Source organism: Pantherophis guttatus, chromosome 7 (assembly GCF_059756535.1).
Source record: "Pantherophis guttatus breed Tessera chromosome 7, ASM5975653v1, whole genome shotgun sequence".
Lineage (NCBI taxonomy): Eukaryota > Metazoa > Chordata > Lepidosauria > Squamata > Colubridae > Pantherophis > Pantherophis guttatus.
The window spans coordinates 22,004,076-22,031,236 of NC_142069.1; the positions used below are offsets into that span (position 1 = coordinate 22,004,076).

The window sequence follows — 27,161 nt, forward strand, 5'->3', positions numbered from 1 at the left end:
CACGTTGTTATCATGTGATGCATTGTGAGTTTTCCCACTTCGCTAAACCGGGAGTGGGCGTGGCCAGTGCATCACGGGCTGCGAGTTTGACACCCCTGGGTTAAGTGAATCACATGGTGTTAAGTAAATCTGGCTTCTCCCATTGACTTTGATTGTCAGAAGCTGGCGGAAAAGATTACAAATGGCAATCACATAACCCTGGGATGCTGCAAATGTCACAAAGCAAGCCAATTGTGAAGCACCTGAATTTTGATCACATGACCATGAAGGTGCTGCAATGATTGTGTGAGTAGTGATTGTAAGTCACTTTTTCAGTGTAGTTGTAACTTTGAATGTCACTAAATGATCGGTTGTAAATTGAGGTCTACCTGTATATATATATATATATATTTTAGTCTGGGTGAATTGGATGGGATTAAGTCATATACCTTTAGATGGGTGATTATATGAATAAACTGTGGTAATTAAAATAGAAAGCAGTGAAGGTTAAAACATTATACCTAGTGATAATGAGGGTGAAAAATGTGCTTGATGTATTTGTACCAGTAGTGGGTTGCCCCCGGTTCGGACCAGTTCTATAGAACCAGTAGTAAAACTAGCGGGAGGCTCCGCCACCCGACCCAACGTCATCAGAATGCTTCTGCGCATGCGTAGAAGCTTCTGCACGAGCGAAGCAAGCACACACACGCGGCCCCATTGCGAACCGGTAGTAAAGGTAAGTAGAACCCGTCCCTGATTTGTACAAACATTTACAATCGACAGATCTCGTCTTTTGCTCCCACAATAAGTGATAGAGAAGAGAAACAGTAAATCTTGTGATTCCTTGAAATTATTAAAGGAAAAAATTTGAATCCATAGACACGCAAAATGTTATTTGACATATGGATAACATCATCATTATGTATATTCACAAATTTGTCTAGAAAAGAAAACTATGAGGTCACCTGGAAACGAATTGCAAATATACACACTGTCTGTAATATCTACATATGTTAAATCTTAAACCTGCAAATTGACAACTCTACATAGATTCTAGTCCTGTTATATTAACTAACACTTGTACTTGGACTTTTTATTTTGTCTAGAGGCACAGATGTTAGAAATGAACTGAAATTGATGTTTCCATATGAAAGTGTCTCTATGAAATCCTGTATTTAAGAATGCAGAAGTGGCTTAAAATATTTCCTTAGTTCAGAAAATTCCTCTCCAAATATTTCTAAAATAAACAGCTTAAAATAATACAGTCAATGATGGTGAAGAAAATTGGGGGAACCATAAAAACCCCATTCTTTATTCTCTGAAAGACCATAGACAGTTACGCCACTCAAAAATATAGTAGGAAGGTAGATACAAATCAGTGGTGGGATTCAAATTTTTTACTAAGGGTTCTGTGGGCGTGGCATGGCTTGTGGGTGTGGCTTGGTGGGAGTGGCAGGGGAAGGTTACTACAAAATCCCCATTTCCTCCCGATCAGTTGGGACTCAGGAGGCAGAGAATACTGTAGATGGGGTCGGGGCCAGTCAGAGGTGGTATTTACCGGTTCTCCGAACTATTCAAAATTTCCTTTACCGGTTGTCCAGAACTGGTCAGAACCTGCTGAATACCACCTCTGATACAAATGTGTACTATGGAAAAGAAAAAAATATTGAGGATTATCACTTACCAAGTGGTTATGTCCCACAGAAAGCCAGTGATTAAGGCATCAGGATTAAGGCATGGCGCTAGAAACTGGGAGATGGTGAGTTCTAGTGAGTTTATGCCTTAGGCATAAAGCCAGCTGGTCACCTTGGGCCAGTCACTTTTTCAGCCTTAGGAAGAAAGCAAGTCGCCTCTCAAATATAGCCAAGAAAATTGCAAGCATTAGATCAGGCAGTTGCCAGAACAGTTGTCAGAAGTCAAAAACTAACTCAAAGGCACCCCCTCACCCCCCAATATTTTGATAGGATGTATGCAATTACGCTGTAAATGTGTATCTCTTTCTTATTAAATATTTTTGCTCTGAACATACATCACCATTGCCAACTGCAACAGGGTAACATTCAAGCAATTTTTTTATAAAAGGACTGTTATAAACCTCTAGAAAACAAAACAAAAAGAACCTAAGATGATTCAGACATACCACCTGGTAAATTAAGCGTTCTGCAAGACAATTTGAATGAGTACCCTCCTTGTATCCACCAATAGGGCTCTTTATTTATTTATTAAACGTACTTCTATGCAGCCACAATCAAAACAAGTCTTGGCAGCTCCCAAAGAAAACAACACAGTATAAAATACAGAAATAAAAACACAAAAATGTCTACCACATTACAAAGAGAAGAAAAAGATGACAACATCAAATCAAATCAAAACAAATCAAGAGAAGGATCCCTGAAATAGCTTCAAAAACTTTTGGGAACAAAGAGAGAACTGGGCCTCATGAATCCAAGGAAAAAGCTCCCATTCCCTCTCCTCCGTTTCCCCCAAAGTAGGCATGGCTCTTTTTTGGTAGAAATTAGTCATTATTTTGTATAGTTACTGAAAAAAATTACTTTAAAACTTCCTTGTACAGGTGGTTACAGCATTTTGAAAATAAATGATCTGAGGAGCAATTATTTGGTGCTTAACCTTGCTAAACTTTGATAAAAAATCACTGACTACGGTTGTAATGCTATATGTACATGTATCTCTAGCAGTTAAGCTGAATTCCTATGTTCTTTTAAGCGATGATTTATTTAGCTATGGTTTGTTGCCTTAGTTGTAACTGGTTAACATATTGTGCTTGTTGACAAGCCATGGTTTGCCACTCTCAGAAGCACTGAAGGCACTATACTCACATTTCAAAAAAAGACATAATGTGGTTGATTTTGTAATGTCATCTCAGTCACTCGAATTTATAAATTTGGGTTTGTGTGTGCTTTGTAACTGTACTAATTGTATTTTGTCAACAAACCAGTTAGATAAACTATCTTAATACAGTAACTCAGTTAATAGGGGTGCAATTGTGTAACATTCATTTGGAAAGGATTCACACAGCACACTAAGCCAAACTGCAGAATAAATTCGGCAATGTGATTCCTGTAAACATGATTTATGACTAGGCATGTTGTGTGAACCAAGCCAGTTATGGTTTATTCAGCAAACTGTAGTGAAGCTAATTTAGCCTATTGTACTATTTTAATTCTTCTGCTTTCAGTCCCACAAGGCACTCACCATAAACACACCTCCTTTAATAGCAAAATCAGTGAGAACTTTTTTTAAAAAAATATATTTCTTTCTTTCTTTCTTTTTTTTAAAGAGCCAAAGCCAGCGGAACTGACAAGCTTCCCCTCTTCAGCGCATCCTCACTTTTTCACTCAGGGACCCCAAAGGTCTCCGAAGCCCCAACAGTGCCCCCACCCCAAATCCTCCCGTATCCGGGGTTTCCATAGAAACAAGGCCTGTTTTTCAGCCAGCAGTAGATTAGCTCACTGGAAGGGAGTCAAGATGGGTCAGGCCGGGAAGGGGTGGGAAGAAAAGGCTTCGGGGGGGGCGGGGGAGGGAAGAGGCGGAGGGGAAAGAAAGAGTGGTATTAACATCCTAAGCTTTGAAAGGGAGCGAGAGCGCGCCGCACGCTCGGGGGTTGGGGGCGGGGAGCCAAAGCGCCGATGCTCGCGGGGAGGAAACAGCCGCCGAAAGACGAGAGAAATCCGGGCAAGGAAGCAGCTGCGAGAGACGGAAAACGGAGCGGGATCCTCGCAGAGCGCCCAAGCGGACACAAGGGCCAGAGAACCGAAGCGGGAGGGAGAGGCGCGTCTTTCGGAGCCGCGAAGGGCTAACAAAAGGGAGAGGGGAAAAAAAGGGAGGAGGAGGAGGGCGGGGGGCGAGGGAGCTATGCTACCCGAGGCTGCCGCAGCCGCGGCCCCGCTACGATTGGAGCGCCCCAAGATGAGGACGGAGAGCAGCCCGCGGACCCTCGTGGAGCAAAGTAGGTCGGCGCCGGGGCTGCAACCTCGCGCCCTTCTGAGCTCGCTGGCCGCGTCGAGGGAGGCGGGAAGCGCGGGGCGGCGGAGGAATTCCCTACGGACTTTTGGGGAAGAAGGAAGGTGGGGGGGGGGAATTTTGTGATTTTCTCCCCGCGGGGAAGTTTGGCTGGTGGGATTGATGCGGCGCGCGCGGGGTGTGCGTGTGTGCGTGTGTGTTTTGCTGGGTGAAGCCGCGCTGGAGAAGCGGGGCGAGCGAGGTTTTTAACGCGCGGGGTTGGCGCGAACGGAGGAGCTGGAATAACTGGGGGGGGGGAAGGAGGAAAAGGTCCGCTCGTAAGGTTTGCGGGGGAGGGGTGTGTGTGATCTTTGGGCGCCACGTTCGGGGACCGATGGGGGGTCCGTCCCGGCCTCTCCGGAGATGGAAGGGCGGGACGTGGGATAGAAAGAGGATGGTTTGATGCATTGGGGTTCCCCAGAGGCGAGAAAAAAAAGTGACTGGCTGCGAAAAGATGCGGGCGCTCCTGCTGGAAATGGTTAGTTTTACTACTACTACGAGGTACATGGAAAGGATTTGCTTGATTGGGGGGCGGGGGAGGGGGCGGTCTTTGGGTCTCTCAATTCCGTGTTTCTCCAAACAGCTCCCTCACAGATGCTACAACTGTCTAGGGCTCTCTTTAAAAAAGCAATCCCAGAGTTTGGCTGGTTTGCTACAGGCCTGTTTGATTTAACTCTATTGGGAGTCCATTTGTACTTTGCTATGGTACCTCTCCGGGTGTCAAAACAAGCCCCCCCCTTCATGGAATGGGACTTGCTTCGGAGCCACATCTGTCGAGCTACTCTATGCTTTTCTGAACACTTTCCCCTTCCCCTGCCTGCATTAAATAATCCATTTGGCCTTTGTGATGCTTTCAAGAAGACCAAGGGAGGAGTGATGGTGTATCTAAATTTAAAAGGAGAAAAGTTTCACAAAGCTCTGAAGGGGGGTGTAGTGAAAGAATCAGAGATAATTCTTTAAGGTGGATAAAGCCTTGGTTTGAAAAGAGTAATAAGTGCAGTAAGTGGAAAGGGGCGGAAAATTATCAATTACAGATTCCTAGGCGTTTTCTTGTTGATGAAGGTGGTTGGATAATCCTCCATTTCTTAAGGAAAATGATTTCATAGAAGGGAATGTACGTAGCTCCGGGCTGAATGGTGGAGCCCTTGCTACTCTCAGAGCTTGGTTGCTTGCAGACATTTCATTACCTGACTAGGGAACATCATCAGTATTAGTGAGGGTGGGGGTCAATAGGCACATAGAAATAAACCACATTTACATATCATTCAAGTGTGATAATTTAAAAAGCTAAGAAAGAAAAACAGATCACAGTACATCTGCTCCAGCAGCTAGCACCTAGATAAGCAGAGATTAACACCAGACAAACAAGCAAAAAATAATAATAATACCCTAGTCAGGGTATTTTTTGCTTTGTTGAGCCAATAAACAGATAAGCAGGGATTAAGCACCAGACAAACAAGCAGAAAACAATACTTCAATCAAGGAACTTTTTCCTTCTTTCAGTCCTTCATGTGTGTCTGATTCTGAGAGACTTCCTGTGCAAGTCCCTGCAGTTTTCTTAGGAAGGTTTTCAAAGTGGCTTGCCATTGCCTCTTTTCTAGGGACGAGAGAAAGTGATTAGTCCAAGGTCACCCAGCTGATTTTGTGGCCAAAGTGAGACTAGAACTCATGACCTCTGAGTTTCTAGCCTGATGCCTGAGCCACATCCTCACCAATAATGACAATGTAAACTACTGTATATAAACGAGCAAACCTCACATCAGCAGTGCTGATGTTACCTAGTTGGAGGGGGTGAAATATCTGCAAGCAGGGTGGATTTGATTTAAATCGAGTTGATTTAAATCACAATTTAAATCATGATTTAAATCACAATTTAAATCATGATTTAAATCACTAGTAAAAAGGCTTGATTTAAATCAACTCGATTTAAATCATAATTTTTAAAGAGCAACTGTCATCTCTGCTACTCCTTTGATCCACTGTTGACTCACCGATAGTCCCAGTGTTGCAGAATATACAGCCTCATGCTACATAACTAAGCTCCATTTCATGCTGAATAAACTAACTTATTTATGTATCTTAAACAGAAAACTATCTTACGATAGATTTTTACCCCAAAAGTTTTTTATTAAAATAAATTCGATAAAAATCAAAAAAATCCGATTTAAATTTAAAAAATCTGGGTTTTTTGATTTTTTAAAAATAATAATTGATTTTTATCTACCCTGTCTGCAAGTAACCAAGCTCAGAGACCACTAAGGACTCCACACACACACAAAATGCAATCCTGGGAAAAGATGGAGAAATAAGTTTTGTGGTGACAGTTTTATTCCCTCATGAGCCACCTGTACATTCTTGTGTATGTTTCTGTGTCGCACATGCAGGTATTCTGACACACCCATTCTTGCTCACAAGCTCATCAGGCCTGTCTGTTGGTAGGTAAGGATAAATCTAGATTCCAATCATACTTCCATAGTGAAATGGAGAATCACTGAATAGTTAGGAGATGGTGCATTTCAGGTAATGATTATTAGGCTGGTGTTTGTAAAACAGTTGCCATCTGGCAATTACCATTTACCTTTTAAGCAATGGAAATACAGCAGTGATTGATTTGAGACACCCTTCCAATCTTTTGTGCCCCCCCCCATATTGTGTGTGTTTAGAAATGATAGATTTTCTTAAATTTGTGATATTTGTTGCATTGTGTCAGAGCTTCTTGAATGTAACTATGAAACGTTCCATAACTTTGTGCAATGTTTTAAATTTCTAGCACCAGATGCCTAAGTAGAACAACAGAGACACACATTTTTCCACTAAATTATAATATTATAGGAAAGAATGTGTGTGTGTGTGTGTGTGTGTGTGTGTGTGTGTGTGTGTGTGTGTGTGTGAATGGGGTGAAGTGGGATGCGATAGAGTGAACAGGAAGAAGCCAACACATTTCTGAGACCTGTAGCAATGGCTCATTTTTTAAAATTTTTTGATTTATATGCCGTCCTTCTCTGGAGACTCAGGGCAGCTTACAAGGCATTAAGCAATAGCCTTCATACTTTTGTATATTTTATACAAAGTCAGCTTATTGCCCCCACAAACCGGGTCCTCATTTTACCTACCTTAGAAAGGATGGAAGGCTGAGTCAACCTTGAGCCTGGTGAGAATTGAACTCGCAGTAACTGCAGGCAGCTGGAAGCTAAATGCTACTTTTAACAGTAGCATTAGTCTGCTGCGCCACTCAGGCTCTATCTTTATCGTCTCACAGGTCTCAGTTGCTTCATTTTTTTCATCTTCAGGTACATGCCTTGTGCTTTTTTTGATATCCTGGAATATAATTTTAATCCTCCCTGTCAACGTTAGACAATTTAGGGGCAGAAGTATTTAAGTGTATTTAAGATGGAGGCATTGCTATTTTAAAAATACACGGTGAGGATGTTAAGTCCATTAGATGCTTGAACTGAAGAAAAGATGGCACTCTTGCAGCAGATGCCGTCTTTGATTAGCCTTCAATATTTGCTTCTAATGTATGCTTTTTAAGAGGAAGTCTACCATAGAAATACACAACCCAGATGCCGAATGAGCCACACACCCCTTCCCCAAGGACTGGATCCTCAAATAGTTGCCAACAAATTGCAATAATGTGACAGAAGGGGAAATTATTAAATACACAGAATCATATTTTCAAGCATATTTTATGAATGTAATGTAAATTACATATGTTTTGGTTTCTTCCTCCTATTTTTATGTCCCAGTCTGTCCTCCTCTTTAGTGAATACCTCTGCGCTGGTATGTCATCAAAAAGATAAATTCAACTCATTGTCCCAAACAAGTTGGAATACTATACTAGGTTGGATGTATGTGATATATTTCCTAAAGGTAGGGTTTGCCTGCAGTGTGAGGAAGCTTTTTGCAACCTATAGTAATATCTCCTTCTACCGGTAGATGTGTAGGGATGCTATTCTGGAAGTTCTGTTCTAAGAGTTTTGCGAGCTGCAGTCCCAAATCTATGTGGGGAAATTGATCTAGAGCAGGGGTATCAAACTCGATTTCATTGAGGGCTGCATCAGGGTTGTGTTTGACCTCGGGAATTGTGGCCACGGTGGGCGTGGCCAGTTCAACATCACTCGTGACGGGGCCGCCTGTGATGGCCCGAGCACTCTGCCAGTGAAAATGGAGCTCGGGAGGGCCACGTGCTGTCTTCCCGAGCTCAGTTTTTGCTGGCAGAGGGTTGCAGGAGGCCGTCGCAGCTGAAAATGGAGGTCAGGAGAGCTGCACATGATCCTCCTGACCTCTGTTTTTGCTGAAAGAGGCACTGTGGGCCGATCCTTTGCTGTTTCCAGGGTGGCCCCTAGGCCAGATCTAAGCACCCCACAGGGCGAATTGACACTCCTGATCTAGAGAATCTTTCTCTTGCTTAGTATTCTTGGTATAACCAAGTTGTATCTGCAGTAAGATGCCGGTCTCTTTGTATTCTGCTCATGTAATACAGGTAGTCCTTGACTTACAACAGTTCATTTAGTGACCATTTGAAGTTACAGCACACTGAAAAAGTGACTTGTGACTGTTTTTCATATTTACAACAGTTACAGCATTCCCAATGGTCACATGATCAAAATTTGGATGCTTGACAACGGATTCATATTTATATTTATCACATATTTATGTGATCCCCTTTTGCGACCTTCTGATAAGCAAAGTCAATGGGGAAGCCAGATTCATTTAACAACCATGTTACTAACTTAACTGCAGTGGTTCAGTTAACAATTCTGACAAAGGTTGTAAAATCGGGCAACATTCACTTAAGAACTTTTCACTTAACAACAGAAATTTTGGGCTCAATTGTGGTCGTAAATCAAGGACTACCTGTACATTTATAATACATATGGAGAAGAAATATAGTTGCAGAGATTGTCATTAAAGAGAGCAAGGAATGGTTAAAATTAAATGGTATGGAAAATGCAAGGGCACTTTTGGTGGCGATAAAAAGAGTTTAGGAAGTGGGTGAAGACAGCTAAACAAGGAACTCCAGCAGTGTGAAATTAATAATGAAAATGAAATGCTTCACAAAATTTCTTCCAATCAAGTACATATTTTCATCCGTTGCCTTCCCTATCTAGTAATCTGGGTGTAACTGTGCAATTACAAACAGTTGTACAGCCAATCCCTCTTCTTGCCACTCCTGCTTACAAACTAAAACCTCACTAGCATTTTGAGAATGCATCTTGAAGTGTTTAGGGAAAAGGTTAGTGAAAAAGCTTCTTCCCTTCCTCCCACCTCGATAGACATTCCACATAACAGTCAGTAGCATCTGGTTTGTTCCAAAGGCAAGTTAAATTACCAGCTTTCTGGGTCTTCCATAAGCTCAACCTCAAAATACTTTTTGAAGGTTGTAATTTCTTTAAGATGAAATAGTAGTGGGACGGTTAAATGATTTGAGCGACATAACTATTGTGCAAGTTAGTGTGTCTTCTACTTGCTCCCTTTTCCCTTTGTTCTTCTCTTCCCCTCTCCTAATTCCTGGGAGTTATTTGATGGGTGTATTAAAGGCCTGGGTTCAAAAAACAAAACAAAACCCTCTATTGTTTTCAATGTTTGGGAGGAGCAGATGTGGCTACTTTAGTCTGTTTACATTTGTGGTGTTCTAGATACATCTTGAAAATCCCATGTTAAGAGTGATAAACCACAGAAAAGTATTGCAGGTTACACCTTGACAATGGCCATTTAACTTAATGTTCGTTGACACTTTCGTGGTTATCTCGTGTGACTCTTTTGCTCCCTGGTGGTTATGAATCTACTTCGGGAGAATTATGTGTTACTGTCTTAACAAAACATGCATGACTGTTTTTGTAGGGTTAGGATTGCAGTAACTGATGCGGAATTGAATTTGTGCGAGTTCTCCTGCAAAGGCTAGAATTATTTTTCATAAAGCCCCAGAACTGTATCCTTTTTAGAGGGCATTTCAGGGGACAACCCCCCAAAACCCCCCAAGATGATGGCCACAATCATGTGGTGATCCTTGCAGACACCCCTGATTCAAAATCTGTCACGTGTGAGAAAACTCACTCCTACAGAGCATATTTACAAAGCATCTCCAAGCCCTGATTTCTATTGGAGATGTTTTAGATCATTTAACGGCCACATCAGGGTTGTGTTTGACCTCGGGGACCAGGGTGGGCGTGGCCAGCTCGACGTTACTTGTGTTGGGGGTGCCTGAATGTTCTGCTAATGAAAATGGGCTCCCAAACTCCGTTTTCAGCTGTGACAGCCTCCTGAAACCCACTGCCAGAGAAAATGGAACTCAGGAGGGCTGCCTGCGGCCCTCCTGAGCTCCATTTTTGCTGGCAGGGGCAATGCAGGCCAGTCCTTTGCTGGGCCAGATCTAAGCACCCTGCAGGCTGGATCTGGTTCCTGGGCTTCGAGTTTGACACCCCTGCTTTAGATCTTTAGAGACAAGAAGCTTTTATAGGCTGCTTTGTTGTGCATTCTTTCCTTAGGCATAATAATCGATTAGCAAGTTTCTAATGATTAAAGAGTAGCTTTGTTACCCACATAACTATAGGTGCAAAAAGGGGTCTGGGATGTTTAAAAAAAATTAATAAAGCATATTTTCTGTTCAGTTATTTGTGTGGCTCCCTCCTTCTTTGTGTGAAGGAAATTCTGTCTTGATTGATACAACGCATAAAGCTGTAATGGGGGTTTATTGGATTTTGACTTAGTGGGTTGCCTGAACCAAACCAGAACACATTACAGTACATGTGTTGGGATAATGGTCCCCGTGAATGATTCCTTCTGCTCTGAGAGATGATTCCTTTTTCTCTATAATGAAGTTTGAGAGCACTTGTCTCACTCTCTGAAACCTCATCCAACCAACATCCTCATCCATGTGGAAGGCTGCCAAAAAGCCTAACACAAGCCTCCTGCCACTAATATTTAGCTCTTCTGTTGAGAAAAATGGTGTTGATAAAGAATTCAGATTAATCCCATTGGTCTTTCCACAAAAGTATTACTGAGGGCTTCCCTCCTTCCTATACCTCTCCCTTTATTACTTTACATTGTAAGTTTAAATTGGCAATGAATACTTCTGGACCATATTTGTAGACTTTAGTGGAGAGTAATGCTTTTTTACATTGGCTCTTCCTTGAGTGACCAAGAGTAGCCAGTCTTTTGCAATTTGTTTAGACTAGCTTAATTTAATAGAAATGCTAGATACAGACTTTGTTCACCTGGGAAAAAAAAATCATGGTTTCCTTTTAGGTTATTTACAGAGATGAGAAACTGATGGCTTTCCAGGCATTGCTGAACTGTAACTTTGGCTCATGCTCTTTTTTATTCTTCTAGGCAACTGAAGCCATAATTAACATTCATGCATCATCCTTAACTTGACTAAATGATTCAAAGCAGTTCCTTCATTGTACCTATTAATAGAAACCAGTTATTACAAGCAGGCATCTTCACAGCTTATTCAAAAGCTTAGGAAAACGATGTCTTATTCTTGATTGGGATTACTAGCCAAATGTCATAGGTGGAATCCAATCACCAAATGTTAATTGGTTTACAATGTTAGGGTGGTGGTAGAGATAGAAATGAGAGACATGGTGAGCAGACATCTTTAGCAAATGCAAAAGGAGGAGTTAAACATTTATAACAGTTAACAGTTAAACAGTTCACAAATTGATGAGGTCATGCAGGAATAGACAAAGCAAAGTCATAAATCACGGGTGTCAAAGTCGATCATGTCACGTGACGAATCACAATGTTTTTGGCCTTTGTGGAGCTGGAGTGGGCGTGGCCTATGTGTGACGCATCCGGCCTGCAGGCTGCCAGTTTGACAGGCCTGACATATGATGCTCTTGTACTAGTTTGTTCCTAGTTTGATACTGTATGTCTTCTATACAGTATTTCTGATTGAGCTGCTATTTCTATTCAGGAGTAAAGATCTTGCTGGCTTCTTTTTCCTGAGCCGTTAGGCATCTTATTCCATTGTAGTCAAATACTTTTCTATCTTTAGTTCTCTGCCTCTCGACTTGAAGTAAGTATGTCTCTCGAGATCTCAGAACCTGATGAGATCTCTGTCTATATGATTATAATTGGTTGTCAGCACTCAAAGTGTTATTGGAGATATTCTTGTCACACCACCATCATATATCCTCACACAGGATTTAGTGGGTTCCATCTTGGACGAGAACTGTCCTACAATGATTGGGTCAAAGTGTGATACGTAATCTCTGAATCTTCTTGCATTTATATTGCTTTGTCTTTTCATTCCTTTTTGAAAGCAGTGGGTTTATTGTTGTCCTTCGTTTGAGTGATGAAGACTTAAGTAGAATAAACAAACCTTTTTCTGTGCATAACTTCTTTTTTCCATGCAAATATGCCAGTAGTGGATATTTTGGATGTTCAAGAGTGGGTTGTATCTTAAATAAGGTGTCCAGAGTATTGGAGAAATTCATTGATTGTAGAATGTAGAAGCAATCCTTTAGATTATGATGAGGCTGTAAACTGTGTTGTGTAGACTTCTCAGATTAGAATTTAAAGATGGGATGAAGTTTTATACGCTGAGAAGAATTGGTAAAAGCAAGTTTGGATTGAAAATTGAGCTGAATGTGGTTGGGTGTTGCAGAGAAGAAAGATCCCCCAATATATCCCAGTGGTTAATGGCACTGATTCAGAAAGTTGCTGACTCCTCCATTCTAAGTTTCCCTTCTTATTTTCTCCTGGTCCCATGATTCAAGCTGATCTCTCATACAGCATTTGGAAAGAATTTCATATTTATGCCGTGCATGCTTGCCCTACCTCATTTGAAAGGAAATTTTTTTAAAAATTAACTAAAATGTGGTCTTCCCGCATGATCTTCTAAACATGCATGCTGCAGAATTGCAAGTGGCACAAGAAATGCACTTCCGATTTAAAAATGGAATTGGAAAAGCAGGAAGATACTTTTGAAAGGGAGATAGAGGTTTGGGCAGACACTCTGGAGGCCCGGCAGCATAAGATGGTAGAGATGGGAGAAATATTTAGACTAAATAGTAAAGAGGTAGATGTAGATAGAGACAAAGATCCAAGAGAGGAATATGGGAAGCAAGCCAAAAAATGAATAAGAATTGAAGTATTAAAACGGGCAAGAGATGATGAATAGAAAGGAAATGCCTTTTAATATAATGGTGGCTTGACTAAAAGTTAGAATAGAGATAGAAATAAGAAAACACATTTTTATATAATAGAATAAAAGAAATGCGCTTCCATAACTTGATGCATAAGGGCTCGTCTTGCTCAGTGATAGGACTTCATGTATGTGAATTCCATTGGATTCATTGGCATAGCCCGTAAAAAGGAGAGGGTAACGTGGCTGGGAAAGATGATTACAGCTGGGGAGGGTGGGTCTATTTTTAATTTAAGAGCTTCTAACAAAATATTTCCATACTATATAGACTGCTGCTGGAAATTCCTTCCTGTTTTGATATGGCACCATAGTGCCCTTAAAGCTGTAAAATCTCCATTCCCTCCCCACTCCAGGGGAAGGTTACTGCAAAATCCCCATTTCCTCACTATCAGCTGGGACTCGGGAGGCAGAGAATAGATGGGGGCAGGACCAGTGGTGGGTTGCTCCTGGTTTTGTCTGGTTCTATAGAACTGGTAGTAAAACTGACAGGAAGCTCCGCCCACCTGCCCTGACATCATCAAGGGTGATCTGCACATGTGCAGAAGCATGCATGCGCACTCCCGTTGTGAACCGGTAGTAAAGGTAAGTAGAACCCACCCCTGGGCGGGACCAGTCAGAAGTGGTATTTACCAGTTCTCTGAACTATCAAAATTTCTGCTACCGGTTCTCCAGAACTGGTCAGAACCTGCTGAAACCCACCTCTGGATCAGACTTTAGTTCTCATTATTCCCAATAAGTTCTTTCTAAAGTTTATAGAAAATACATTTCAATACATGTTGACAGCATGTATGGTCAGCATGATAAAATCATGGTTGCAGATTCAATTTCTTCGTTGAAGTCTTCAATGGCAGCCTTCATTAGTGCAAGCTGTTAAGAGTGAGCGTGATAGTTTCTTTGCCAGCACTGTATAGGAACAGCAATGATTACATCAGCTAGTTAGTATGTTGGACTAAGAGGCAGGGGTGGGGTCTGCATTACCTCCCTTTCTACTACTATTCCAGCCCATTTGGGAGATTTTTCATGTCTTTTGATAATTCCCGCTTACATTCTTATTCCACCTTTGCTGTCTACAGATGGGGCAGGCAACACTTTTAGCTATTCTAAGATTTTACCCTCAATCCGAGCAGCTGTTGCAATTTTTTGCACTGGTGCTTAAACAGGGAAATACCATCTTATCTTGGCCGAGTCGGTGGTGGCTGATAAGCAAGAGATTGGATTCTGCAGTGAAATTGTAATGTTTTGTCTGGAGGGGAATACACTATCAGTTTTCCCAGAGTTGAGGTGCTAATCACATTAATTAAAGCAAAAAGACAGCTATTAAATAAAAGTTCAACTGAAAACATATAATTCTTGACTGGGAGGGGAAAAATGGACTTGAATGTTTCACATTTGCCATTAATGTTTTACAGGGTGCATTACTCAGAACTTGCGAGTTTTCACGAGATCCCCCCAAATTCATTTCTATCCCCCTCAATAATTTGAAATTGTACTGGCCAAATTTGGCATCAAAATTTTTGAAAATGTAAAGATAAAAATGAAGCAGGGGGCAGAAGCCGTTCATCTCCTCCCTTTAACCCCACCAACATGGGAGAGGCGAGAGAAGAAGCACAAAATGGTGCCCAGAGTTCAGCTTGTTTTGTTGTCAGTAACCACCCACGGGGCAGAGGGAGTTAAAGGGGGGGAGGGGAAACAACAGTCTCTCTTCCTTCCTCTTTGCCATTCCTACCTTTAAAATCCCCTCCCAACCCCCCCAAGGAAAAAAATAAGTTAAATTAGTCATTCCTCATGGCCTTCTGCAGCCCTGTGAAAAATGAGGAGACTGAATTGCAGTCTTCACTGCTCAGATGTTGGCCTGATGCCTTACAAGGCTTAAAAAAAAATCCATTCTCCCTCTTAAATTGAAAATAAAAAGGGTCAAATTCCACCCACTCTGGAAGACACAAGGATGATGGTTTGTGCATAGAATGGTCACTTAAAATCCTAAACAACCTTCCCAAACCTGTTGGTTGTCTGATGAGTTGCCTTATAACCAGGGGTGGGCTGCTGGGGATTCACAGGGGTTCAGGAGAACCTCTAGCTAAGATTCTGTGCAGTTCAGAGAACCCCCAAATCCCACTCCTGGCTAACCTCGCCAACCCCTCCCGTCCCCTCCCAGGAGTCCCCATGCGGCCCATTTTGGATGCAGGTAAGTGCAGGGCACACACAGAGCCTCAGGGAGGGCAAAAAATGGCTCTACTAGAAGATGTAGACCAGTTTCCAGCCTCCAGAGGGCCTCTGGAGCCTGGGGAGGCTGTTTTTGCTCGGGGAGGGCAAAAACGCTCCCCCCTGCCGTGATGCAGGAGGCCACACTAGGCCACATCCACCATGGCCACGCCCACCCAGCAACTGGGCAGAGAACCCCTTGCTAAAATTTTTGAAGCCCACCCCTGCTTATAACCCACTGGATGCCTAGCCAGGTTGCCACGTCTGGAGTTGTAGACTGACACATCTGGGAGAAGCTTGGTTGGGGGTTGGCTGGTCTAAGGACCGGCTCCTGTGCCAAAGGAGAAACAAGCCTTTCTAGCATTCAAGGACTAAAGCCAATCCAGGAAAGAACCTTTCCTCCCTCCCCCCCTTCTATTTTGCAGATGTTCTGTTGTTTCCTTGCCAAGGATTTTTTTTTAAATTCAGCAGTAATAAAGAGAGGAGTATATGATGCATACATCTGTGAATAGCATAGGAGAACTGAGGAAGAAGGGTGGAAGTCCTTTGAGTAATGCTTTAGAATGCTTTATTGTTTCTGCTGCATTTTGAACATAGCAACATTTATATTTATTGTTTGCCATGAAGCAGAGCAGAATTTCATGGAGCAGAGTTGTAGGTTTTTTTTTTGTTTTTTTTTTGAGGGAGGTGTCCAAACATTTTCTTCAATGGCCAGCCTCAACTACATATTATGTCTTAGGACAACACTGTGCAGAAAGCAGTGTTGAACAAGGACCAGGAAGATAGTGGGGCACTATCATGTCACAGGGTAATTGTGAATATATAATATATCTATCTCTACCTCTACCTCTACATCTTTATATCTATCTATCATCTGTCTGTCTATCTGTCTCTATATCTATCTCTTATCTATATCTATTTATCTATCTATCTCTATCTATCTATCTATCTATCTATCTACAGTATATCTATCTACATCATCTATATCATCTATCTATATCTATCTCTATATCATCTATATCTATCTATCTCATCTATCTATCTCTATCTCATCTCTATCTCATCTCTTTCTCTCTCTCTATCATCTATCTATCTATATCATCTATCTATCTATATCTATCTATATCATCTATATCTACATCTATATCTCTATATCATCTCTATATCATCTCTCTCTCTCTCTCACTCGCTCGCTGTCTCTCTCTCGCTGTCTCTCTCTCTCTCTCTCTCTCCCTCCCTCCCTCCCTCCCTCCATGCAGGTACATGCCATGGGAGTGGGGAGGAGGAACTTAGATATTATCATTTTCTGAAATTTTTAAAACTATCTCAGCACATTTTTTATAAAGTCCACCAGAATGAAATGGAATTGCATCATTCTTGCTCCCTTGCTCTACTGAGCTGACTCAAAAATGTCACAATAGAACATACATCCCATCAATTTAGCAGAGCCAAACGTCCTAGAAGTGATAGGATTTGTAGTCTGATATAATTGGAGAGAGCTGGGCTGGGGAAAAAATGTGGTCAGCCCTCGGATAGAGTCAGAGAACATATTTATGCTATGTCACCTTTTCAAACTCTGAGGATCAGTTTAGGATGGCTTTGTTTTAAAGCGATGCTTGTAAGTAACAGCAAAGCCCTTCTTCCTTCTCCTGTCTTTGGAATTGTTTCCAAGTGTTTATCAAGGGGATGTCTCTCTCTGGGTTATGATCTGGAATCAGCTACAAAGAAAATTCTCTGCTAGTGCTAAAGATCAGCTGGCTAGGATTACATGACTAGGTTCAATTCTTTAATATGAAAGTCTTGGTTTCTCTCTTGCATTGGTATGTTTACTGAGTTTTTATATGCATACATATTTTTGGGAAGCCAAATACTTTGTGGAATATCAAATCTTTTACATTCCTGGATAAAAAAAATCTATTTTGCAATCTGTATGTTTTCCTAACCCTTCGAACTGATTTCATTTTGATCATCTAGACCAGAGGTGGGGCACTATGGCCCCTTTATGACCTGCTGACCTTAACTCCCAGAATTCCTGAGCTACTGTAGCATGATTGGCTCAGGAATTCTGGGAGTTGAAGTCCATAAGTCATAAAAGGGGCCATAACACCCCCCCACACACCCCTGATCTAGACCAGTGTTTCTCAAACTTAGCAACTCTAAGATGTATAGACTTCAAGTCCCAGATTGGTTGGCTGGGGCACCCTGGCTTCTCACAGGATAAAAAGTCACAATATATCACAATAAGTCACATGACATGATCGAGTTTGACACCCGTGATTTAGACCCTGAGTTGCCAACGTTGAGAAACACTAATCCAATCCTTTGTCAATGTGGATTCAGTTCCATATTTCGCTGAAGATTGTTCTGGTCACCCAGAGTTCTGGAGGAGAGTCTGTTGATATTCATAGATATTTTAGTGACATTTGTTACCATTGCTTTAGAGCACTTGAATGTTAGAGACAGGAAGTCCTACTTGCACTGCTTCTATTATTTATTTGGTTGCTGTCAGAAGGTGACACTGAGATATATGCACATGAAATCTTGGGAATTGGGAGTGATTCTATTTCTCTTCCATATTATTTAATGCTTATGAAGCCACGGTGTTAAGGATATTGGTGTTGTGTTACCAACCAGCAGAGTAAACGCACAAGGAAATGTTGCTGAGAGCAATGAATAAGAGATATGCAAACTGGTTTATCAAAAGTTTACTTTATAGTAGAAAAACAGTCTCATAGTCTTTAAACAAATTCCAAGTCTTTGCCAGTTAAATCAGTCCAGTAGTTACAGATATCTTCTTACCAAACAAACATTAGTTGGTTAGAATAACAAACTCACTCTGGTTCACAAACCACGATGGTAACAGATAGCAACTCCTCACTATGGCAGCATATCATACTCTAGTAGCATATCACATCAGCTTCATACACAATGGCAGCATATCATAGCAGCAACTGAACACGTTACAATACGTTGCTTAAATACTCTCACAACCAGTCATTACCTAATTACAGCATGACTCAGCATTAAAGCCTTAAAGTTACAGTACACATATATTGCCTGGACAACTTGTTAGGCTCAAACCACATCCTAACACACGGGAAGATTCATTCACAGGTTTGTCATTTAGCATCTCTAGTTGCTATTTAGCTGTACTTCTTTTCTGCTAGCTGAAGATTAGATTTTTTGAGAATCTCCACTTATCTCTAGATGTTCACGGACTGGATGTTGGGAGAACGACGTAAAAATAACAATATGGAATTGGTTCTGATTCTGAAGATGGAAATCCAGTGTTGAGGTGATATGGTTGTGTTGAATGTATCTGCTTTTCTACTTAAGGTTTGCAATTTAGGTGTTCTGTGAATGGAGAACTGATGCAGACAGCCCTTGGGTTATGTCCATCCACTCAACAACTGTTCAAAGTTACGATGGTGCTGAATGGAGTGGTGTTTATGACTGGTCCTCAGAATTCTGGCCATTGCACTGTCCCTGTGGTCATGTGATTCCATTGTAAGAGTTTGGCACCCACCTCCTAACTATGATGTTGCAGCCAGCCAAGATCATGTGATCACAATTTCTGATGTTTCCTGCCAGCTTCCCATAAGCAAAGTTAGTGGGAAAACTGGCAGGAAGTCTGAAGTAGTAATCACACGAGTCCCACACAGTCCTTACTCTATGCTCAGCAACTATAATTCCAGTCCCAACTGCTATTGTTTGCCAAAGATTACCTAGATAATTCTAGATAAGAAAAGTAACAAGTGACTGTTACCAGCTCAAATGATTAATTAAATATAAATAAAATTATTTATATTTGTTATGCTGTTCATGTTATTTAAGACTTTATTGTTTTCTTTTACTACCGTGTTTCTTTGAAAATAAGACCTAACTGGAAAATAGCCATAGCAATGCACTTATATATTCATAGTGCTTTTACAGCAGGGGTGAAATGCTCCCGGTTCGGACTAGATCACTTGATCCAGTAGTGATGGCGGTGGGTGGTTCGGAGAACCGGTAGCAAAAATCCCTGTGCTCCCCTCACCATGCCCAGCTGAGCCACACGATCATCAGAGGCTTTTTTTTTTTACTTTTAAAAGCATTTTTTCTACCACCTCTTCTGATGAAAAAATGCTTTTAAAAGTTAAAAAAAAAAAAGCCTCTGATGATCGTGTGGCTCAGCTGGGATAGTCAGAGGCTTTTCAAAGCATTTTTTTCTGCAACCTCTTGGCAGAAGAGGTGGTAAAAAATGCTTTGAAAAGTCTCTGACGATCCCAGCTGAGTTTCCTGAGCGGCAGAGGCTTTTCAAAGAATTAGAAATAATGCTTTGAAAAGTTAAAAAAAAAAAAAGTTGGCCATGCCCACCCAGTCACATTAACCCCCCCACCAAGCCACACCTACAGAACCGGTAGTAACACATTTTACATTTCACCCCTGTTTTACAGCCCTTTCTAAGCGGTTTACAGAGTCAGCCTATTGCCCCCAACAATCTGGGCTCCTCATTATACCCGCCTCGGAAGGATGGAAGGCTGAGTCAACCCTGAGTCAATAAGCCCTAGCATGATTTTTCAGGATGCTAGTAATATAAGCCCTACCCCCAAAATAAGCCCCAGTTAAGATCATCAGTCAGACAGATGCATTTAGTATCATATTTTCCCCAAAATAAGACCTAACCAGAAAATAAGCCTTAATGTGTCTTTTGGACACATTAAGCAGGCTACTTCTACCGACTGCTGGCTGCCTGCAATTTGGCAGTTCGAATCTCACCAAGCTCAAGGTTGACTCAGCCTTCCATCCTTCCAGGGTCGGTAAAATGAGGACCCAAATTGTTGGGGGCAATAGGCTGACTCCGTAAACCACTTAGGGCTGTAAAATACTATGAAGTGGTATATAAACCTAAGTGCTATTGCTATATACTGCCTAGGGTCATGTTTGTGAGATAGGCAGCTTTATAAACTTGATAAATGAATAATTTAGTTGCATTCCTGCCTTGAAATCAAATGTAAAAGATAACATACTGAACAGGCATATATCACTGGGCAGATCCCAGCTATTTGCTGCTTTATTATTAATCATATTTATGATTACAAAATGCGGTAGGAAGGGTACAGGTATATATATATATATATATAGTACATGACCATTGATTTCCCTATATTGATTTACAGTCACGTGGGAAGAGTGATTTCTTCTTTTGTCTTGCGGGGGACATACTACCTTAACAGTGTTTCAAGCTAAAAGGAAAAATTTAAACTTCAAAATCAGAACGAATGATTTTCCAGTGTATCCTACAGTCCCAGGATTTTCTTCTCAGCCACATGTCCACACACTAACTAAACTAAGCCTGCTTGGCTTTTGAACACACAGTGGGTCTGCCAGATATTGTTACCTGTTGAGACAGGAGGAGGGAAAGAGCCACTCGGCACACACCTTTTGTCAGGGACTTGTCTTTGCCTTGTTGGGTTCCAGCAAAATGGCTCAATTACCAGCAGCATCCTGGCTTTCTTCCTGATGTAAATTGTCTTTGCCCAGATTCACATGCCTGTTTTCCTTCCAATGCTGTTCTTCCGGTGGTATACTGCTTTCAGGGGAAAATAAAGGGAGGGAGGGAGCTGTCCTTTTGATAGTCCCCAATAGTTTGCTCTTTCGGACCAGCTGAAGTTCAGTGTTGATGCATTTCCTTCCATACACATATAGCTGTGTTCACCAGCTGTACTACAGAGCCTGTAGTACAGTGGACTAAAGCACTGTAATTAACATCTGCTGCTTGCAATTACTGCAAGTTCAAATCTCACCAGGCTCAAGGTTGACTCAGCCTTCCATCCTTTCAAAGGTAGGTAAAACCTGTGCTTGGAGATTTTTGTCTCTCTTAGCTGCTACTACTTCTTAATTTGCAATCGCTGCCTTCCTTTCTACAGTTAGAAATTGCAGAGTAAAAAGCTAAATTGATCATACTGTAGAGCAGGGGTGTCAAACTCGATTTTATTGAGGGCCGCATGAGGGTTGTGTTTGACCTTAGGGGGCCGGGGGGGTGGCCAGCTCAATGTCATTTGTGTCAGGGGCACCTGTGGTGGCCTGAGCGCTCTGCCAGTGAAAATGGGCTCCTGAGCTCTGTTTTCAGCTGCGACAGCCTTCTGCAACCTTCTGCAGAAGCTCCATTTTTGCTGGCAGAGGCACCGTGGATCGGTCCTTTGCTGTTTCCAGGATGGTCCTGCGGGCCAGATCTAAGCACCCCATGAGCCACATCTGGCCCCTGGGCCTTGAGTTTAACACCCCTGCTGTAAAGAATACCGGGCATTATGTAGCCATTTAGACCAGGCCTGTCAAACTGGTGGCCCGAGGGCCAGATGCGGTCATGTGCAGGCCACACCCACCCCAGCTCCTCAAAGGAAAAAAAGTCACAATACACGATAAGTCACATGACCCGATCGAGTTTGACACCCGTGATTTAGACCCTGCTATAGTGATCAATATGCATGATATCATGTTTAGTGGTTTGTATTTCAGCCCTCTGAATTTGGAGGCCAGGCACGCCTTCAGATTGTATAATTGCAATAATGGGTATCATGAAATAGTTAGGGCCAAATAGTGCTTGGACGTCTTTTGTCTCTTCCCATTTTATCTAAATACACAATCAGATAAATCCATAGATTAAAATTCTAATCCTCCCTGTGGTTGAAGAAAAATTTGCTGCACATACATATTTTTGCTTTTCTTTTCTTTGTTTCCTAAAACCAACAGCTTTCGTTACACCATCCGCAAGAATATTTGTTCATCTGGGAAACTTTGGGTCTGGCCCCTTCTGATTCTATACAATGCAGGTCAAGTCTTTTTTGTTGTGACAATAGAGGAAATGGATATTTTGACCTATGTGAGTGCTTCCTAAGGGGAAGCCCCCACTTTCTGCACGCTGAACATAGTAATATTTTGTGTATGTTTCCCTGCCACAGGAAGTGCTGAAAATAGAGAAAAGGATGAGATGGAAGGAGTTTGGGCTTACGTTTTCCCTGATGGGAATCCAGGGTTACTCCTGGTTTTCCTGTTAGCGTTTTGTCTTCTGGACATCCGTCCTGTTCATTGATGCTTATTGTTGTCTCGTAACTCTCATTTGTCACTTTTTAAAAAGTTTCATTGTTCATTAATCTTGAGGTTGAAAACAAATCTGTTTCTGTAGGATTCAAGTGATGATGCGATGAAATGGCTTAACTAATATTTCACATTGGTTGTAACTGAACGATTGCTAAATAAGGCGGTCGCTAAACAAGGACTACCTGTATTTCATGAACTTCTGAATTTTAACCGCCATTTTCCTAAATTATCTGAAATTTTTCCCCCATTTTTTTCCCTGAAAAGCACCATACATTTTTAGTAGACATGAAATTAATACTTGGATAGATTAATTGCAATTTTAAATCTACAGAAATACAACGTGGATGCCAAAATTGACTTACACTGACATTCATCTATGGGAACACTTCTATGTTTTGTTCCATGCCTCTGTATACTCCTAAATCTGTAGTCGTGGTGCCCACACACATTAATATACTATTTTTTAGGGGATTCTGGCACCGTAAAGTTTGAGAAACCTTGGTTGTTGGCAAATACAAATGCTAGAATAAATATATTTTGAAACTGATAGATATTTGGAATGCTGAGAGCGTGTTATGGGCTGTTCTTGCAATATAGCAGTCCTCTAGGGTTCAGTAATAGCTGGAAATAGTCACACATAAAACATCCACTTATTAAAAGAAAAGCCAATGAGGTTCTACCAGCAACTGTTTTTAGCCCCCCCTCCCCTATCTGCTTCCCTCAACCCCCCAAAGGCTGTCTACCACACCTGTTCTGTCCTCACTACACGTTAGTCTGTGTGCAGCTCGACGTGCAGCTAAACCCACCTATCCTCCAATAAAACAGACCGTGTTTGTAGATCTGAATGCTTTATTGAAAGAACAGGATATGGTGAAACGGGGGAAAATAGGGATACATACAATGAGAACCAAATACAAGATAGACAGTATTAAGTTACTGCTGAACATAACAATTAATAAATTTCACCAGCGATGCTCTGTGTGTGGGAGGTGGGTTTGTCCTTGGATGACCATGTGCCACAGATTAAGATGGATTCTTCTTTGTGCTTCTGCCTTCTCCAAATGCTAAAGGAAATGGAGTCTGACTTCCCAGCATGCACTTGTTTTGAGAGTGTGGGCTGATGGGTAAAACAGGTGGGGTCAGCTTCAAACAATATGCTTGGTATTTGTTTCTCCGGCCACTAGATGGTGCTAGAGAGCAACCACAATATATAAAGATTGTATGTTGGGGCATATTTGTCCCTCCGGCCACTAGATGGGGCTAGAGAGCAACAACAGTATATAAAAGTTATATGCTGGGGCATGACAACACCAACTAATTTTGTCTTGATTGCTAATGAGAAGAACCAACTTTCAACTAAGTATTTTCATACAGGCGGTCTTCAATTTACAACAGTTCATTTAGTAACCATCCAAAGTCACCACAGCACTGAAAAAAGTGACTTATGACCATTTTTCACACTTGCAGCATCCTTATGATCACGTGATCAAAATTCAGATGCTTGGCAACTGACTCATATTTATGATGGTTGCAGTGTCCTGGGGTCATGTGATCAATTTTTGTAGCCTTCTGACAAGCAAAGATAATGGGGAAGCCAGATTCACTTAACAGACATCTTACTAACTTAACAACTGCAGTGATTCACTTAACAACTGTGGCAAGAAAGGTCGTAAAATAGGGCAAAACTCACTTAACAAGTGTCTTACTTGGCAACAGAAATTTTGGGCTCTATTGTGGTCATAAATCGAGGATTACCTGTACTGTCTCCAGATTGTACTTTCTGATATTATCCATGAGAGTCTTCAATACAAATTAGTCTGAATGCTGATTTTGTTTTCTGGCATGCCAGGTTTCCATTTTATATTTTTAAAAGGGATGGGAAATCTGATGGAAACCAACAGATCAACTGGTGTATTGGTTCTAAGGATAGAATATTGCGAAGCCGTACCTGAGCAAAGATATTCTGTTCTCCATGAATAAAAATAAAAAACAGGCATCCTAAAACATTGGTTAGAATTGAAGCTAAGGTGATGGAGTGGACAGAGATGGCAAAATTTGACTGCTTTAATTAAATAGAAGAATTTATCAAGTTTTGTTTATAATTGATAACTGCTTCTGGACTTTGTGCTCAACATTGAAAAAGTGAAACTTTGATTTTAGATTTTGATGACTAGATTGACTTTGTTATAGAAACAGTTTGAAATAGAAATGTAAAGCAAAAGATAGAGGTTGTAGATTTTTTGGTATTTTATTGCACTGAAAAAGTCAGAACTCACAATTTTTTTCTTTGTTTTTCTTTGCACGTCTTTCTTCTTTATCTTTCCTGACTTTTGTTTCTAGTTGCATTTTATCTCACAACACACTTTAATAAAATATTAAATGGAGCTAATACTTTTGACTGAACTACTCCTTGATATTCTTCTGCCTTCTGTATTTTTATAGTTCAATTATAGTTTTATAAGAATTGATTGAAACTATTTACACTATTAACCTACCAATAATATGGGTTGCAATTATGCAGGAAGAGATAATTTAGAATTTGCCCTTTCAGATCCACAACATGTCCTTAATGCTTTTTCTGTAGCACTTAATTTTCTTGAGTTCTGTCTGTTAGGACAGGCTCGGGAGTCGGGGTCACAACAAGTTCTGAGACATTGTACGTGCCTATCTTCCAGAATACTTCAAGAATTTTTAGTAATTTTTAGTAGTTATGGAAAACACACATGCACAGGCATACATGAGTGATTGCTATATTCATCGTAAATAGAAAAAGAGGATGCAGGTCAAATGATGGGGGATTTTAGATTGCTCAAATGAATTAACCATAGTTTCCACTGGAAAAGACTCCAGGATGTGGAGTCCTGAGAAGCCACAGAGTCATTGTGGATCTAGATTAAAACTTGAAAGCAAAGCAGGGTTAGGCATAGGAGATCACCACAAAATACCAGTAGAGTAGGAAGATTGTAAAAGGGAGATACAAAGAATTTTCTTGCAATTGCCAAGAAAACGACATGGATAACTCAAAGGAGACCTTAACATTTAATTGTGAATTATATCTTACACGTATGTTATTTTTCACCTGAAACTCCTGTTTCACATTACCTACATATTGTTGTTTTGAAATGCTGTTATCAGCCGTTATGGGAAGCGGTGGCTCAGGGGCTAAGACGCTGAGTTTGTCAATCGAAAGTTCGGCAGTTCAATGGTTTGAATCTCTAGTGCCGTGTAACGGAGTGAGCTCCTATTATTTGTCCCAGCTTCTGCCAACCTAGCAGTTCAAAAGCATGTAAAAAATGCAAGTAGAAAAATAGGGACCACCTTTGGTGGGAAGGTAACAGCGTTCTGTGCACCTTTGGTGTTTAGTCATGCCGGCCACATGACCCTGGAGACGTCTTCTTCGGACAGCGCTGGCTCTTTGGCTTTGAAACAGAGATGAGCACCACCCCCTACAGTCGGGAACGACGAGCACATATGTGCGAGGGGAACCTTTACCTTTTATCAGCCCTTCCCCAGATGGGTATCCACTTGTTTTGTGATACAGCTCCACATATCCTGTTGGCTTAATTGTCAGTTTAAGTGGACTATTAATGTTTGATAAGGAGTATATTATTTCTGTTCAGTACTACTTTGGATTTGTACCAATGGAAAACAAAATGCGTTCATTTCTGGACCATCAAGTATCATCTGATTTCTATGAAAACTGATGCAATGTCGTGCATAGTTTCATTGTATTTAGAATATCTTTGAATTTCCTGCCTGTTTAATTATGCCACTTGCCAAGGATCTTTAATTTGTCTTTGGTGAGTTGTTTTTGGTAACATGAACAGCTACATAAATTTGATTAACAAATCATAAATAAATTGCCTTTATTTTTGAGGTGGAGGGGGAATGAAGGAAAGATTGGCAGTAACTGAGATAGATACCAGTTTTGTTTCTTAAAATAAGTTTGGGCAATTTCACAGAAGTATGATTTTTCTTTTAGGTAAATATATATTTTTAAACTGTGAAAGATTGTGTATCTTTATTCTGCTCTATTTTCTCATAACAAAATGCAGCTGAAATGGTTTGAATAAAGTTTTGCGTTGGAGCATAAATTAGATAGTTGCTTCTCAACCACAAACACATAGCAAGCAACAGAATAAGGAGATGCTGCCTGGGTTGCACATTTTCTTGGCCACACTTGCTGAAAAATTATACTATTTTGTTTTGTTTTTAAACATACAGTACTTGAATATTTTTTTTTCTTAGTTAAAAAAACTTGAGCTGGTGGGAAAATAAAGCTGTCTTCAAAGAATCTCAGCTTTGTTGTCTGAACACTTTATATAACTTCCCCTATAGTTGGTGTTTTCCTGATACGTTGTACTGCAGTTCTCACTAAAAACCATGTTTACCGGAGGTGATGGGCTTGAAGTTTTCAATCCAGGGACCAAAATCCCATATTGGGAGGGTAGAGAAAAATATATAATAACCTAAACCTGAAGCCAGGAGCTGTTACATGCGCACCAAGAGCCTCATCAGGAAGCATCCAAAGTAATTTTTCCCTTTGAAAGAGAAGTAATCCGTCCAAGATTTGGTTCCTCAGGATAAGAAAGAACTGAAATTAGAAAAGCAGTCACAAAGAGCAGCTGCTGGTGAAAGGTGATTACAGCTTATTTCAAGGCCATTTCCTGCATGCCAGCGATAGGACAGTAAACAAACGCCTCTTCAGAAGGACAAAAAAACCAGG

General features: G+C 41.0%; 1 protein-coding gene across 1 annotated transcript in view; it reads left to right on the top strand.

Moving 5' to 3' along the window:
- The first annotated feature begins 3,541 nt into the window (after positions 1-3,541).
- Positions 3,542-27,161, top strand: part of DENND2A (DENN domain containing 2A) — a 76,327-nt gene continuing 52,707 nt past the window's right edge. Inside the window, exon 1 of the mRNA XM_087873747.1 lies at positions 3,542-3,946. The gene's annotated coding sequence lies outside the window, so the exon portion shown is untranslated. The remainder of the gene's footprint in view (positions 3,947-27,161) is intronic.